The sequence below is a fragment of the Rattus norvegicus genome, chromosome 9, assembly GCF_036323735.1.
Source record: "Rattus norvegicus strain BN/NHsdMcwi chromosome 9, GRCr8, whole genome shotgun sequence".
Lineage (NCBI taxonomy): Eukaryota > Metazoa > Chordata > Mammalia > Rodentia > Muridae > Rattus > Rattus norvegicus.
In genome coordinates, this window is record NC_086027.1 from 98,475,043 (window position 1) to 98,490,548 (window position 15,506).

Below are 15,506 nucleotides of genomic sequence, written 5' to 3' on the forward strand. Positions count from 1 at the left end.
GAAAGGAGAGAGAGTGGGGAGGGGGAAGGAGACGGGAAGGGGGGAAGGAGGAAGGGAGAGAGGGAGAGTGAGAAGGAGAGGGAGAGAGAGAGAACTGCCTGGAGCACATGGGAATAGAGAGAGCTGGAGTGGCGAGCTGTTGTTTTCTATGCTGCCCATGCCTGGCAGTGGCAGGTAATAGCTGCAGATGATGATGTAAGCCCTGGGAGGAACCTAGTGGAATTGTCTGTAAGCCAACACCCATGAAGGTTAAAGTAAGGCTTTAGATCACTTAAAGCTGGAGTTACACGTATGTGTGAGCCTCCAAATGTGGGTGCCCGAATCTAAATTCTGGTCCTCCGAGAGAGCAGGATGTGATCTGTCTTAGTCAGTGTTCTATAGCCGGGAGGAGACACCAAGATCACAGCAACCCTTATAAAAGAACACATTTAACTGGGGCTTGCTTACAGTTTCCGAGGTATAGTCCATTCTCACTGCGGCAGGGAGGCAGGGGGGCAGGGAGGCAGGGAGGCAGGGAGGCAGGGAGGCAGGGAGGCAGCGAGGCAGGGAGGCAGCGAGGCAGGGAGGCAGGGAGGCAGGGAGGCAGGGAGGCAGGGAGGCAGGGAGGCAGGGAGGCAGGGAGGCAGGGAGGCAGCGAGGCAGGGAGGCAGGGAGGCAGGGAGGCAGGGAGGCAGCGAGGCAGGGAGGCACCAGAGAAGGAACTGAGGATTCTACAGCTGGATCTCTAGGCAGCAGGAAGTAGAGCGTGCCAGTGAGCCTAGCTTGGATCCTTGCGACCTCAAAGCCCCCAACCAGGGACATACCCCCTCCAATAATGTCACACCTACTCCAAAAAGTTCACACCCTTAATCCCTTTCAGGTAATGCCACTCCCTGATGACCAAGCATTTAAAGCACCACGTGGTCTCTTCCGTGGAGCATCCCTCCCACCCCTGTAACTAGGCATAAATAAACCTATTTTTCAAGGTTCTCACCCTTGGGCATTTGAGCTAGGCAAACTAGACACAGACATTATTGACACTGACAACTCTGCCTGTGTTATTACCCTCACGGGACAGTGAGGATGTTTGCATCAGCCTCGCTCGTTCTTCCTCCTTCAAAGCCAGCCGTGGCTGGTTGGCTCTCATCTGGGATTGCTCTCTGATCTCTGCTCTCACCACCAGGCTTCCTTCCCTGCTTCACCCCACCCACCCACCTACGGACCCTGTGGGTACCTGGAGCTAGCCTGGTTGATCTGGGATAATCTCCACTTCTCCAAGCCCTTACCTTATAAGAAAGAGGTTTGGGGACTAACCCAAAACCTGTTTAGGGACATCTTTGGGAGAAGGAGATTCAGCTACTGGCCCAGCTCCTTTGTCTTCCTCTTTGTCGAGCTCCTATTGAGACTGGGAACTCAAAGCAATCCCCCAAAGACTCATTTTCATGCCCCACTTCCTGAATCCTGGCTCTGGTGCACAAGGAGGTCATGTTAGTTAACTTTCTCTTTGCTGAAACCAAAGATCAACACGAAGCAACTTGAGGAAGGAGGTGTTCATTTGGACTTACTATTTAGGAAGAGTATAGCCTGTAATGGCAGGGAAGCCGATGCAGGCAGAGTGCAAGTTGGCAGGGCTGGCCACATTGTATCTGCGATCAGGAAGTAGGGCTGGGTGATCGATCCAGCAAAGTCCAGGCCCAGGATTCAATTCTCTACCTCAGAAGTTTTCATGACCTCTGGAAACAGCAGTGCTTGTTGTGGATATTTCCCGAGCAAACTACAATGGGGACTCTCATAAAGTTCCAAGAAACTGAGTCAGGTTGTATCATGTCGACGAGTCCCATCCCTATCCCGCCCCACAATCCCCCCAACCCCTCCACTCTCACCACCCCCTGTCCCCACTATCTAGGTTGCACTCGGTCACACTCCTGAAGTGCAACTGGCATTTCAGGTGACCTCTTTCCCTTCCCTAGGATGGGCCAGGAACTCTGGAGACCAGAACCTTTCCGGCTAACGGAAGAGGAAGGACAGGACCAGAGAGGGATGCTCTCAGGCACTCACTGCTCTGGTTTCCCCGGGGGGGGGGGGGTGGAAGAGCCTGAGTTTAACAGCCTCTCCAGAGAGGACCCAGACTGACAATTTTGTCTTCTAGATTCTGTGTTGATGCCTGACTACGCTAAGGTCCACATGACAGACAGACCAAGCCACGGGAGGATAAGAGATGGCGTTAGGGCCCTGAGGATAGATCTCAGCCACGGCCACTAGAGGAAATGGTTTTTGAAGGCAGAACTGCCCGAAAGGTAGGCGTTGTTGGGAGGTGCGATGACTCATCCTCCTGCACATTTCCAAAGCCTTTTGTCCAGTCAGCATCTCTGAGGACCATAGCTTGGGATGGGTATGGCCTCATCTTCTCCAGGCACTGCCCCCTGTCTGCTCTGCACTTTGGTCTGTCTGCATTTAGTTTTGCTGCTTCTAACCACAAGATAGGATTTGTGTTGGTTTTTGTTTTGTTTTGTTTTTAATTGAGACTGGGTCTCACTGTGTAGCTTTGTCTGGCCCAGCGCTTGCTATGCAGACCAGGCTGGTCTCAAACTCAGACATTTGTCTGCCTCTCCCTCCTGAGTGCTGGCATTTAAGTTGTGTGCCACCACCTTCAGCTTAAAAAAAATAGATTTTTAAAGAGCCTCTCTGAGAGAGAATGGGATCTTGGTCCATACTGGAAAATGCCCACTAGGAAAGAACAGAAGCCGAATGCCGCTACCAGAGCACAGGAAGTTAACTCTGCAGACTTGTAGGCCAGCTGGAGACCACTGGGGACAGGTTTCTGACAGACAGACTCCGTAGCACCCAGACATCAGGCAGAGTCCTTGTCTACCCTCCCTCTCCCCCAATCCCTTTCTTTTCTTTCTTTCTCTGTCTGGGTTTGCTCCATGAGAGGTCCCAAGAGTTTAAGCTGGAGAAGCAAGAGACCCATCTCCTTTTTTTTTCTCTTTTTTTCCTTTTTTGTTCTTTTCTTTCTTTCTTTTTTTTTTCTTTCATAGTCAGAGGACAGAAGTTGAGCACACACAAACCCAAGTCTGTAATTAGCTGTCCCCTAGGGCCACCAGTCACGTTCCTGGGAACAAAGTTACATCCTCTCTCACTGGCCCTCAAACCATGCTGGGAGCTTCTAGAGACCTCACACTGCAGCTTCCCTAAGTGGTCCCGCTCTGTGCTGAAGGGACAGCAGAGAAGAACCACCTCAAAGTCCCCTTCAGCATAATAAAAAGCAAGCCCGAAGGCAGGCCGGATCAAGGGCACACCCAGCTTGCTGGTTCCACATGACTCAGCCTGCCCATCTGCTCAAAATCAGGGTCGGAGCATCTCCAACCCAGTGACCACTCACTCAGCTGCTGCCCCTGGAGGCAGCCAGAGACACCGTGTAGACACACATTGCCGAGCTCCCCCAATATTTACACAGACAAGTGTCAGTGGGATTTGGCCTGTAGGGAGCAGTTTATGGACCCCTGTTCTAATTTGTGAAACATGAATCGAGAAGGTGCCTAGCAGGAAGGAATGTAGAGAAAATGTAAAACGCCTCAGGGCTTAGCACAAAATCTGGCAGTCGGAAGTGTGATAAATGCTCGATGTTAACAGGGCGTGTCGGAAGTCTGGCCCAGCTGCTCCTGATAGGTCCTGTGCTCATGTGCTTGTAGAAGCTGGGACCCTCCTTCATCCATCTGGGCCACAGCATCTGTAGAGAAAGATGGAGGCCTGGATGGGTGTTGGGTCACCAAAGTCACATTCATTTTTTAAAAGTTCCTGAACACCTAACCTTATTGGGGGCGGAAGGAAATGGAGGAAACCCCGTAGGTTCCTTTAATGGCTCCTTGAACTCCTCCCTGGATTGTCTGTATGTCTTCATCTTTGCAACTCTGCCTCTCATTGGTTTCTCTTCTCACCTACTTCAGCTCTCTTCATAAAGCTTCTGGGTAGCTCGGTCTGCTGTGCAAGCCCAATAGGGTTCCATGCATGTCTCATTGATGTCTCTTCCGTGACCAAACACCTGAGAAAAAGAAGCATTTCTCTCACAGTTCCATCCTGCTGGGCTTCTGGCTACTGCGGTGGGAGCCAGTTATATTCCCACCTGTGATAGTCTGTATATGCTTGGGTCAGAGAGTGGCACTATCAGGAGGTATGGTCTTATAGGGGTAGGTGTGTCACTGTGGGTCTGGGTTTTAATACCCCAGTCCTAGCTGCCTGGGAGTGAGTATTCTGCTAGCAGCCTTGAGATGAAGATGTAGAACTCTCATCTCTGATGCACCATGCTTGCCTGGACTCTGCCATGCTCTTGCCTTGATGATGATAATGGACTGAATCTCTGACCTCTAAGCCAATTAAACGTCCTTATAAGACTTGCATTGGTCATGGTGTCTGTTCACAGCAGTAAAACCCTAACTAAGACACCACCAATTAGGAAACAGAGCATCAGATTCTATTGGACATAGCTAGTCTACAGAACCCACATTGACCCCATTCCAGTCCTCAGTGACCTACTTCTGCCTGCTACACCACACCTCTCCAGGGTTCTATGACCTCCCCAAACATTACTACCATCTGGGAATCTTGTGAGAGGTACGTCACATTCAAACCTTACCTGGCTCTGCTTCCCTGGTTAAGATGTTCAGTAGCTCTACACCTCCTGCAGCCTTCCTGGCTTCACCAGTCCTGGGCAGGAGGCTGTGTACCATAACCCCAGCTGGCTGCCCCTGTTGGGGACTGGGGTGAAGACAAAAGGAAGTCACATGCAGTGTTTTCTGTATAGCTGTTTCTCGAATTTGTAACTCATGTTGTTTTAGTTTTCGATTTCTACGTGCCAATCACTGTTAAACTGAGTGACTTGAAGCAATAAACATCTTTGCCTACAGTGTCTGTGCACGGGGAAATCCCAAGGAACTTAGCCAGAAGGCTCTGGCTCCAGGCTTAAGGCAAGATGCTGGCATCTGAAGGCTTGGATGGGTTGCCTCTCCCACAGGGCTCTTGGCAGGCAGTTCCAACCCTTGTGGCTGCTTGCTGGGGGCCTCAGCTCCTTGGCCTTGGATCATTCCATCCAGCTGCCTAAGTAACTTTATGCTGTCAGCTGGCTTCCCTCGAGAGGACTCAAGAAAGTGAGGGACATGCTTGGATGATTTGGGTAACCTGTCTTTGGAAGCCAAATATCGCACTTCTGCTAAACTCTCTTCAGTGGTAGAAAGGCTCACACAGCACAGCCCCCATTCCAGAGGAAAGGGACTAAGCCAGCTCTTAAAGAACATGTGCCCAAGAATCCACGGGCATATCTTAAAACCACCACTCACCCATAAGCTCCCTTCTCAGCCAGCACACTGGTGTATGGAGACACATAGCCATAAGAATCCACTGTGCTCTGTGGCTCTCACGATCATAAATAGTGTGGTTCTTCCCCAAGCTTCTCTCTGTCTGTAGAAAATGATAAGGGTCTGGGTGCTGTAACATACCTCTAACCTCAGCACTCAGCAATGGAGTCAGGAGGACCAGGAAGTTCAAGACCAGCCTCTGCTACATAGTGAACTTAGCCAGGAAACAAACAACAGAAAGCCATGAGCAATAAAAATGGCTGCACAGCAGAAGAATGGGGAGGGGAAGACAAAAGGAGGAAGAAGAAGGAGGAGAAGGAGAAGGGAGAGGAGGAGGAAAAGAAGGGAGAGGAGGAGGAAAAGGAGGGAGAGGAGGGGGAAGAGGAAGGAGAGGAAAAGGGAGAGGAGGAGAAGGAAAAGAAGGAGAGAGAAGGAAAGGAGGAGGAGGAAAAGAAGGGAGAGGAAGAGGAAAAGGAGGGAGAGGAGGGGGAAGAGAAAGGAGAGGAAAAGGGAGAGGAGGAGAAGGAAAGAAGGAGAGAGAGAGAAGGAGGAGGAGAGAGAAGGAAAGGAGGAGGAGGAGGAAGAGGAGGAGGAAGAGGAGGAAGGAGTGTGCCTGCAGAACAGCACTAGCACTGAAGGTTCTGATCTGAAGGTGCGACCAATTTTGGATTGTAAGTAGATGGAGGAATTCCACCCCTGGGCAGAGGCACTGCATTCTTACCAAACATGTGCACATGCTTTTCTTGAGTGTTTTTACAAAGACTCGAGAGTAATAATGACTCACACGACGTCTAGATGTTTAGGGAGTAAGGTCTTTCGAGTTGTCTGCAGAGTTCTGAGGTGCACAGGACTGTGTTCTTGGGAACCCTGGAACCAATCTCCCTGGATGCTCAGAGATCACATTGTACATTGGCTAAGGCTTCTACCAAAGGCTCCATCACTGGGATGTGACAGACTCTGTGGGTTGACCGAACCTCAAACGATGGAGTTTCCTCATGGTCATGAACTTCCTGTCTCTCTGCTGCTAGCCAAGACTGACAGCACAGCTGTAGCACATCCACAAAATCCAGTGTTTCTCGGCACATGACAACCTGAGCTAACAGCCTCCATGTGGCCTTCACTCCTTCTGCCATCCTGCCCTCTACAGGACCTGAGGGAAGAGGGCCATGATGAAGGCAGGGGGCCAGGCCTCTCTCTGGGAGGTCTCCCCATATGGACACTCATCTATTGTCACTCGGGATTCTCCTGACTCACTGGGGATTCTCCTGACTGTAGGGTCACCAACAATTGTCCAAGGGACATTGTGGGCTGGCAGTGCCTAGGCCCAGATATTCAGAGCCCTGAATTTCAAATCCGCCAAAGCTTCCTGCAGACCCACATTCCTTGTAACATTATGAAAGCCAGAAAGACATTTCAAATCCTCGCTGAGACAAATCACTGCCTGGCGTAGTGAGAGCGCCTGCCTGGCACGGCCCGTGTTTACAGAGTCACAGGAGGTAGGGCAGGGAGCAGAAAGCCTGCGTGCACTCCGTGGAGAGCATTGTGTTGCTATGAGCTGCAGGCACGTGGGAGCGATTAACATTTTTCTCCGAGCAGAGGGTAATTCTGTGGTTGGTACTTCTTGGCGCCTGGCAGCAATGAGTCAGGTTCCCCCTAGTGTCTGCAGCCTATTTCCTGGTCCCTGTGTCCTGTACCAGCCCACCAACTATTCTGAATCTGTGAATCTGGTTGCTGACCTTGGCCACCTGGAGATGCTATGGACCTGACCTTAGTGGTTGATGCTAGGTCCTATGTAGCTTCTAAGCTTGGATGCCTATCCCAGAGTCCGAGGCCTTTGCATGCTGCCTGGTCTGGGTTGGGTTTCCTAAACACTTCCTCCTGTGTCCTGCGTTTTACAGAAGGAAGGCTACAATAAAGCAGGAGCCTTGCCACCCTTGAGAAGCTCCTGAGAGGACTGGTAAAATTATCTCAGCTCAGAGAAAAGTAAAGGGGGAAGGGGGAGAAATCATGTTAAATACACTCGGAGTGAGGGGTGAGGTCTCTTTCCAAGTTTACTATTAGTGATAGTTCAGTACTAGCTGAGACGTGTCCCCAGTATTTAAAGCTTCAACATCAAGCACATGCTGTTTCTATAACATACCACAAGGGGCTTGCTTCTTCCCCAAGGGGCAGTTTTTGCTGTAATACCACAGAGAAAGGCGCTGGGGTATGAGCCTTTAATGGCTGCAGAAGAGATGGACCAAAGTCTTGAGATGAAGGGATCCCTACACTCGCGTTCTTCAGATGAGCGCCTACACCTGACCTGACCTCTAAAGTAGACCTTGGCAGAGTCCAGAGCCCAGGTAGGGTCTGAGCCCTAGTCTAGTCCAGCCTCTTTCATTAGAGAGGGAGTGATGGGCAGTGTGACCGTTAGTGTTACATTAACTATGCAGACCACTGGCAGTTAATGTGACCTAAGGGAAGCGAAGAAGCTGGCCAACCCTTATTTCTTAATGTGTATGAGGAGCTGTCTTAGGGAGCGATTAACCCTGGAATTAATAGGCTGAAAATAATGTCTATCCTTACCAGTGTGAGTTGGCTCCATCCAATCCTGTGTGGACCTAAGGCGGACAGAGTCTCAAAAAGGGTGTGGTGGCTAGTGGCAATTGTCAACTGGACAGACTCTAAAATCATCTGAGAAAAGGGCCAATGGGCATACCTGTGGGGGATTATCCCGATTGTATTAATTGAAGTGGGAAGACCCGCCCACTGTGGGTGGTGCCATTCTCTGATTGGATCTTGGTTTGTACAGAGGAACGGAGCTGAGCAGCAGGACTCATTGCTCCTGAAGGTGCAATGTGACCAACTGCTTCAAACATGGCTTCCCACTGTGGTAGACTAAACCCTGAGCTATGAGTGAGAATGAACTCTTTCTCCCAAGTTGCCTTCCTTAAGGTGCTTTAATCATACCAACAGGAAAGGGAGCTAAGACACAGGATAAATGGTCCATCCATCTTCTCTTGGAAGAGCTTTTGCTCTGACCTTTGAACTCTCTAGACTTACACCATGAGCCAGACACTTTTAGGGCTTTTGGATAAATGATACCAGTAGAGTTTGATGTTGTTTTGTTTAGTTTGGTTTGTAGTTGTTGTTTTTGTGGTTGTTGCTGTTTGGCTTCACTGTTTGGTGACAGCAAATCATGGGACTCTTTTCTGACTGGTTGACTGATTCCTGTACAGAATTCCCCTCAGGTACTGATGCCTTTTCTTCAACTCTATTCCACAGAAACCCTGTCTGACTCAGTGCCGCTCAGACGCCAAATCTTTTAAGTTCAGACTCCATTTTAGAGAACCTAACCTAAGTGTGAATTCTAACAGACTGGTACCTAGCATTAGTTTCCAGGTTGCCACCCCTCACCCACCCAAACCCCAGCCTAGCTCCAGTCTCTAGGCTAATCCAAAACAAGGCCAGAGTCTCCAGGTTACACCCTCAACAAGACCAGCATCTCTAGGTTATTCCCCCAACAAACCTGCACCCCCAGGTTGTAAGCCCACCCCTTGTCTAATGACCACCAATGCAGAGAGAGGAAATTAAGTTCATGGTATGACTCCCAGCACCAGCCAATTATGTTAAAGGCCACAGTAGCTTTCCAGTTAGATGCTTGAACACTTACTCCACCCCTTGCCCCAATAGATATCCAGGTCCCTCCCCTCATCCTGCATAATGGTGGTGTGCTGGGTCGGGGGCATGCAAGCTAGCTTGAATAGAATCAGGACGATGCTGTGAGTTGCATCGAATCAGCTCCTATCTGTTTTGGGGATCACTAACATTTCCCTGGCACTAGACCGCATCCCTCAGCAGTACCATCCCATGTTAGCCTCTTCCTCCCTTTCCCTCCAGTGCCTGTTACAGATTGCTCAAGCTGACCAGATTCTGAGCAAGACAGGAAGAATTTATGAAAATGTTTGGATCCTGTAACTAGCAAGGATTCATTCCTCCCTCAACAACAGAGAGATCCACCCTATCCCTCTGGTATCCCACAGCCTTTTAAGACTCCCACAATTGGCCTGGACATCTGTCCTACATCTTGGCTCTCCACACCCAAATATTGATTAATCTTAGGCGTGGTCCACAAATGATGTCAATACAACTTCCTATGGTCATCTCCAAGGCCTCAGTTGGGTCTATGAGATGAGAGTCAAAACCGCAGGGCCTGTAGCATACGGTGGTAGCAGGTCCCACCCCTGGACCATTTGTTGTGTATCACTTACTGCAACCCAAGTTGCTCTATGATTTGCTGTGCCTCCTTCCCTCAATCTTCCCAACAGCTTTTGAGGTAGCCATTAGAATGATTTCTACTTAGTAAAGACTGCCACACATTGGTACTTATAGGTCACCCCTTCCTCTACCCTGGCTGCTGGACACACACATTTTGTGTTTTATCTTACTTTGCTCCCATGGTATCTCCATGATCCCTTTCCATTTCACAGGCAGGAGCACTGAGGGCTTGGGAAAGACCCCAGACCATAGTTCACAATCATGAGAGCTGAGGAACCCATTCCAGTCAGTGGTCTTCAGAGTACTGAAGCCATCCAAGAGCACATGGCCATACAAGTTCCTGGTGGGATTCTTTCTCTGAAGGGCACTGCTCTAATAATCTCTCTGAGGTGACCCTGATGCCCCTCATAGAAGGCTCCATCTGTGGAGGACCTCAGATCAGCTCTTCTGGCCTTGCTGCTGGCAGTGCAATGACCCCAGCTGACTCTCCCTAGTGGACCAATGCTGAGGTGCAGAGTTCAGGGGGAGACATGGCCTACTTTGTGGGGAGGGCTTTGGCTGATGCCTGACACAGAAAACTCTGAAGAATGAGTGTATTTGAAACAAAGATTAAACTCAATCCACAGGAAGGATGGTGGGGGGGGGCGTGTCACTGAGGAGATTTGCCATAATCACAACCTTATGTCTTGCGAGAGTGGGAAAGTTTCCCCCCTTACACAAGGGCCCTGGAAAGTGCTCCAAGGAATCAGCTTCAAACCCTGATTAAGTTAAACTCAATGTGTCAGAGGCAGATGGAGTGAAAAGCGGGGCTCCCTGCAACTCCTGGCCATTAACTATATTATATTGACAAGAGATACTGTACGTAGACAAAGAAAACTTCAGAATATCCGGGGCGAAACTAAATCCGCCAAAGGTTATGGTATTCACTTTTCCTACAGCTTTCTAGGTAGACTTGAAACCTAATCTCACACCAATGGTTTTACTGAAAGAACAAACCAGTAAGAAGAGAGACGTAGCATTTACCGGCATTTTCTCTTCCTTTTAAATACTGAGCTTAATAATTCTGAAGCAGCTCTCTGCCCACCTTCTGCACAACGACTCATTTCTAGCATCCTTTTCAACACTGGCTAATAAGAGCTATAATTTGTGTCTCATAAAATCGCCTCCTGCTCATGCAACTGGACTTTGAAATGAACAATGACTGTATTGACTTCAGCCTCTGGGCCTGTGGCTGCCATGTGCACTTCCAATTTCCCAAGCATGTCTTTGACAACTGGCGTAGGATAATGGGCACCCGGAGTGGGCAGGAAATGGCTCCATGTTTCTTTCTTTCCTCTTCCTTCCTTTCTTTGTTTCTTTCTTTCTTTGTTTCTTTGTTTCTTTGTTTCTTTGTTTCTTTGTTTCTTTCTTTTTTTTTACCACGTTGTTCTGATTCTTGTGGAATGGTACCACTCAAACTTCATTTTATGACCAGCATCAAGGAAACACTGGCCCTCTTGGAGGCCCTTCCTCCTTCCAAAATGTAGCCCTGGTCTGGGTGACTCCTTCTTAGGTCAGGAGACTTCACTGCTGAGGAAGACAAAGGCAATCCAGTGAGCGACTGCACCCAGACTCCAAGCAAAATGCTTAATAATGACATCACCATCGAAAGGTCTTTGGGAAGCCAAGAATCACGACCTGGGATTGCCAGGATAAGCTTTTAAACCTCGGGGGTGAAAGCTGATTCACTCTTGCTTTCTAAAGGGTTGGAGGGAACTTGAGTAGGGCTCTCATCTGTGGGCACTAGCATGCACTGGGCTTTCAAAGGAGCCCTCCCCCACAGGGTAGCTAGGAAGGCCCAAACCCTGGCAAAGGCTTTTATTTCCTTGGTTTCCATGATTTACCAAGTGCCAGCTGCTTTTCCTAAATGAGGCCCATCTGAGAACACCCCTCCCCACCATGATTCCTGAGATGCCCCGTCTCTTGTCCTGTCTGCTCCTCTCTCCCAAGTGGCTCTCTGCTCCTTAAGGCAAACCTCTTACTGTCTCTTGACACACAGGGTCTGAAATCTGAGGTGGCCCTCACCTGCCACTCTCCATTGTCCCTGTGTGTTCTCATGACATTCCTCCCCTCATCTGAGACTTTCAACTTTGTCCCACTGCTGTCTCCCTGGGATAACAATGAGGCTCTATACTTGAACCTTGTACAGATTCAGACAGGAGAACAAGGACCTGGGCTATCAAAACCACCACAGCGCAGGAGAAAGGGCCTTCTGCTCCCATGGTGTAAGAATGAGAGAGGATCTCTGGCAGAGCAAAGATTACCACATTCCAAACTCTCCTGACTTTCAGATAACAGCAATCTTATTTGTGAAAACAGTGTAGGCAGACAGTTAGATGTTTCTCCTCAATTAATGACTTGAAGTCAGAAGATAGGAGGAATATTCTTCTGTAGCAATCAGTATTGCGACTGATATTTTAGTCATAAATGTCGCAATACTGGGACATTCCTCTACTATGCACGCCATTAGGAGCTAGCGTCTAGATTAGCATGTTCATGGCAGCATGAACGTCCCCTTCCCCCACTTCTTTGTAATCTTTGATATTGGGTTTTGCCCTTTTTAAAAAATAAGATTGTGTGTGTGTGTGTGTGTGTGTGTGTGTGTGTGTGTGTGTGTGTGTGTGTTGTAGCTGTCTTCAGACACACCAAAAGAGGGCATCAAATCCCATTACAGATGGTTGTGAGCCACCATATGGGTGCTGGGAATTGAATTCAGGACCTCTGGAAGAACAGTCAATGCTCTTAACCACCGAGCTATCTCTCCAACCTGGGTCTTGCCCTGACACAGGCATGCTCAGTCACTAGCTCTAAAGAGCATCTATCTTCCTTACGAAGTCGAGGAGAACATGAATCCAGGTACCTTGCTTGGACACCACTCTAGGTAACTCTCTGATATGCTGTCTTTTTTAAATTCATGGCTTGCTCAGTCATTGCTTGGCCTTGTAGAGACCCTTTACAGACGACGTTATCATGACTGCCAAGCAGTAGATCATCGCTTTTGACTTCACAGAAAGAAACTGAGGTTCATTGAAAAGTAGAGTCCTACCCAAGACAAGATTAGAGTCCATCCATGTCTGTGAGTTATCTGTGTCCAACCCATCAGGATGCACAGGGCCTCAGGCAGAAACACTTGTGTGTACATCACCGTGTTGTATTTATGTGTATGTGTGTGGAGGTGGGCATATGATTGCATGTATGTGTGAACGTGTGTGTGTGTGTGTGTGTGTGTGTGTGTGTGTGTGTAGTCCAGAGGTCAATCTCAAGTGTCATTCCTTAGCAACTCTCTACCTTATTATTTAAGACGGGGAGTTGTGACAAAGTCTTGACTGCCAATGGAAATCACTCTGTAGACCAGGCTACCCTCAAACTCAGAGAGATATGCTTGTCTCTGTCTCCATAGTGCTTGAATGTCCAGGTTTTAAAAGTGAGAACTGGGATCTAAACTCAGGAAAGCATGTTCCTGACTAAACCATTTTCCCCAGCCCCACCATAATAGATCTTGATGTCACATATGTTGGGGGTAATGTTTTATGCCCTTGAAGCCCTCCTGTAGTCTAGTCACTTACCAGCAATGTTTTGTGGAGTGCCAGTGAATGTCTGCAGGATCCTCTTAGCAACACAGCAACCCCTGTTAATTGAGACAAGGAAATATTCCAAGTGTTGGGGTGTCGACAGAGATAACCGTGACCCTCAGCCTTCCCCAGCTTTCTGTAGAAGACCTCAGGGGATTTTGATGGAATCTTTAAAGTCTGGTTAAATATGCAAGAACTTTGAACCCCAGTCTCGAATAATTAATGCTGAAAGTGTGACCTAAGTGCCAGAGGCTGATGTATATTTTTCAATCTCTGGTCCCTGAAGAGTAAAGAAACAATACTTTACAACTGTGCAATGCTGCTCTTTTCTCAGAGCTGGGCGATTGGAGTCCTTTACTCACTCAACAAAGCAAAACACAGTTGCCCCATTTGTCTTGCTTTCCAAATATTTGTCCATTTTGTTAGCCTCCCTGTGAACCACCTTCTTCATTCTGGAGGCCAGAACAGGACATGGTTTATGATAACCAAACTGCTGTCAAATATCCAAATATCATTAGGGTGGCCATTATACTAACACATGATGGTGCGTTATACCTCATCCCAGAATGTGCCTCCACTCCTGACTCCAGCGTCCCTGCCAGTGGGTCTTTTCCACAGACAAGTGTGTATGACTTTGTATGACTTACGTGTTCATCCCTTGACCCTGCTTACTATTCTAATGAATCACACTATGTCAAAAGCCCCATTGTGTTGCTTCCTATTTAGGGCAGAGAAACTGTAGAACATTCTGGAAAATCTATTTCCTTTCTCTTGTGCAATTTCTTTACACACCTCTCCAGGCAGTGTGGGTACAGAGATGCCGCAGTGTGAGCTGGGACAAGCCAATCGTGGTTTGCCAGAGGGTGTGGGAAAATTCTGTCCAGCTGGTGTCAGACATAGAATGGAGCTTAGGAAAGTCTGCCTCACTGTTTGATTCATGCTGCCACCTTTCCTAGGACACTTCCAGTCAGATCAGTAGCTTCCCAGTACTTGTGTGTAAGCGGATGTCTTCCTGACGCATGTGGAATGAGGTCAGCAATCATTTTTTTCTCGTATTATCTTTCAGCTTCCTACCATATAGAGCCAGCAACGCCATCATATGTGCCTTAGATAGTGGGAGAAAGCAGGTTTCTTGTAGTTCAGGCTAGCTCATGTAATGCTTTGACATGACTCTCCACTCTTTCATTCATTCATTCACACCCTCCCTCATTCATCTATCTCCCAGAACACTTTTAGAGAGCCCCTATTATGTGTAAGGTCTAATGTAAGATATTCTACCTCAGAAGCGCATGATCCACAGTGTTCCCAGCAGTGTGGCAAGCATACTGTGACCTTGTTTGAAATAAATTTGTCTTGGATCCATATTCACCACTGTTGTTGGCTACATTAGGTTAGACACACCCATACTACCTGATGTGTGAAAGGATATGTAGAAAAGAATTAGCTGTTGTGTCTGCACGTGCATGTGTGCCTATAGGTGTGCTTGTGTGTGTGTGTGTGTGTGTGTGTGTGTGTGTGTTGTGTGTTGTATACAATGCACAAGGAGGCCAGAAGAGGACCTAGGGTGCCCTGTTCTATCATGCACCATCTTATTTCCCTGAGATAGGATATGTCACTGAGCCTGGAGCTAGTCTGGCAGGGGAAAGCCCCATTCACTCTCCTGCCTCCACTCCCACCACATTGCTGTTACAGGCACAAGTGCAGTCATGCCTGACTTTCTGCAAGCATCCTGGGAATCTGGGCTCATGTCCTCATGTTTGCACAGCAAGCCCTCTCCCCCACCAAGCCATCTCCCCGGGCATTGCCTGTTTTTTGTTTTGTTTTGTTTTGTTTTGTTTTGTTTTGTTTTGTGACCTTTATTACTGAAAACAAAACATGTCACGAAATAAAAACCCCTTACGATTTAACCTGCAGATTTCTGCAGAAAAATAACACTTCAAACATAGTTACTACAACGATTACACAAAGCTTTGACCAAAAACTAGGTGGTTGAAATTATGGTTTCAAGTGAGTACAATCGAAGTGGGGGATTAAGGACATGTGGGGGCAGGGGATGAGGGGTGGGGCTGTTTCAGGGGCTACTCCAACTCCCTCATTCTCCATGGTTATTGAATTCCGATAGGTTAGGTAGAGGTTGGCAGTGGTGGAGGGGGTCTGCGGTCACAACCTTGGTTCATAATAAACGAGCAGGGCCTGTGATGCCAGGTCAGTGTGGGTCACTACACTTCAGGCAGTTTCTTCTGGATCAACATCTTGAAGTTAGAGGCGTGACCCATGAAATCATACTGAGCGTGTACCAGGAGTGCAA

General features: G+C 48.4%; 2 long non-coding RNA genes across 4 annotated transcripts; both read right to left on the reverse strand.

Annotated features, from left to right (window-relative positions):
* Positions 1-1,889: 1,889 nt before the first annotated feature.
* Positions 1,890-5,987, reverse strand: LOC120094743 (uncharacterized). 3 transcript variants are annotated; one of them, XR_005489320.2, is made up of 4 exons: positions 5,472-5,987; positions 4,613-4,734; positions 3,791-4,021; positions 1,890-3,709 (listed from the first exon to the last, which is right to left on the reverse strand). It is a non-coding gene; the product is annotated as an uncharacterized LOC120094743 (long non-coding RNA). The 3 variants fall into 3 exon arrangements; XR_005489321.2 differs by having other exon boundaries at positions 3,918-4,021; positions 5,472-5,980; XR_005489323.2 differs by lacking the exon at positions 5,472-5,987 and adding an exon at positions 5,313-5,462 and having other exon boundaries at positions 3,918-4,021.
* Positions 5,988-10,166: 4,179 nt separating this feature from the next.
* Positions 10,167-13,320, reverse strand: LOC134480409 (uncharacterized). Its single transcript, XR_010054866.1, has 2 exons — positions 13,193-13,320; positions 10,167-11,156 (listed from the first exon to the last, which is right to left on the reverse strand). It is a non-coding gene; the product is annotated as an uncharacterized LOC134480409 (long non-coding RNA).
* Positions 13,321-15,506: the final 2,186 nt, after the last annotated feature.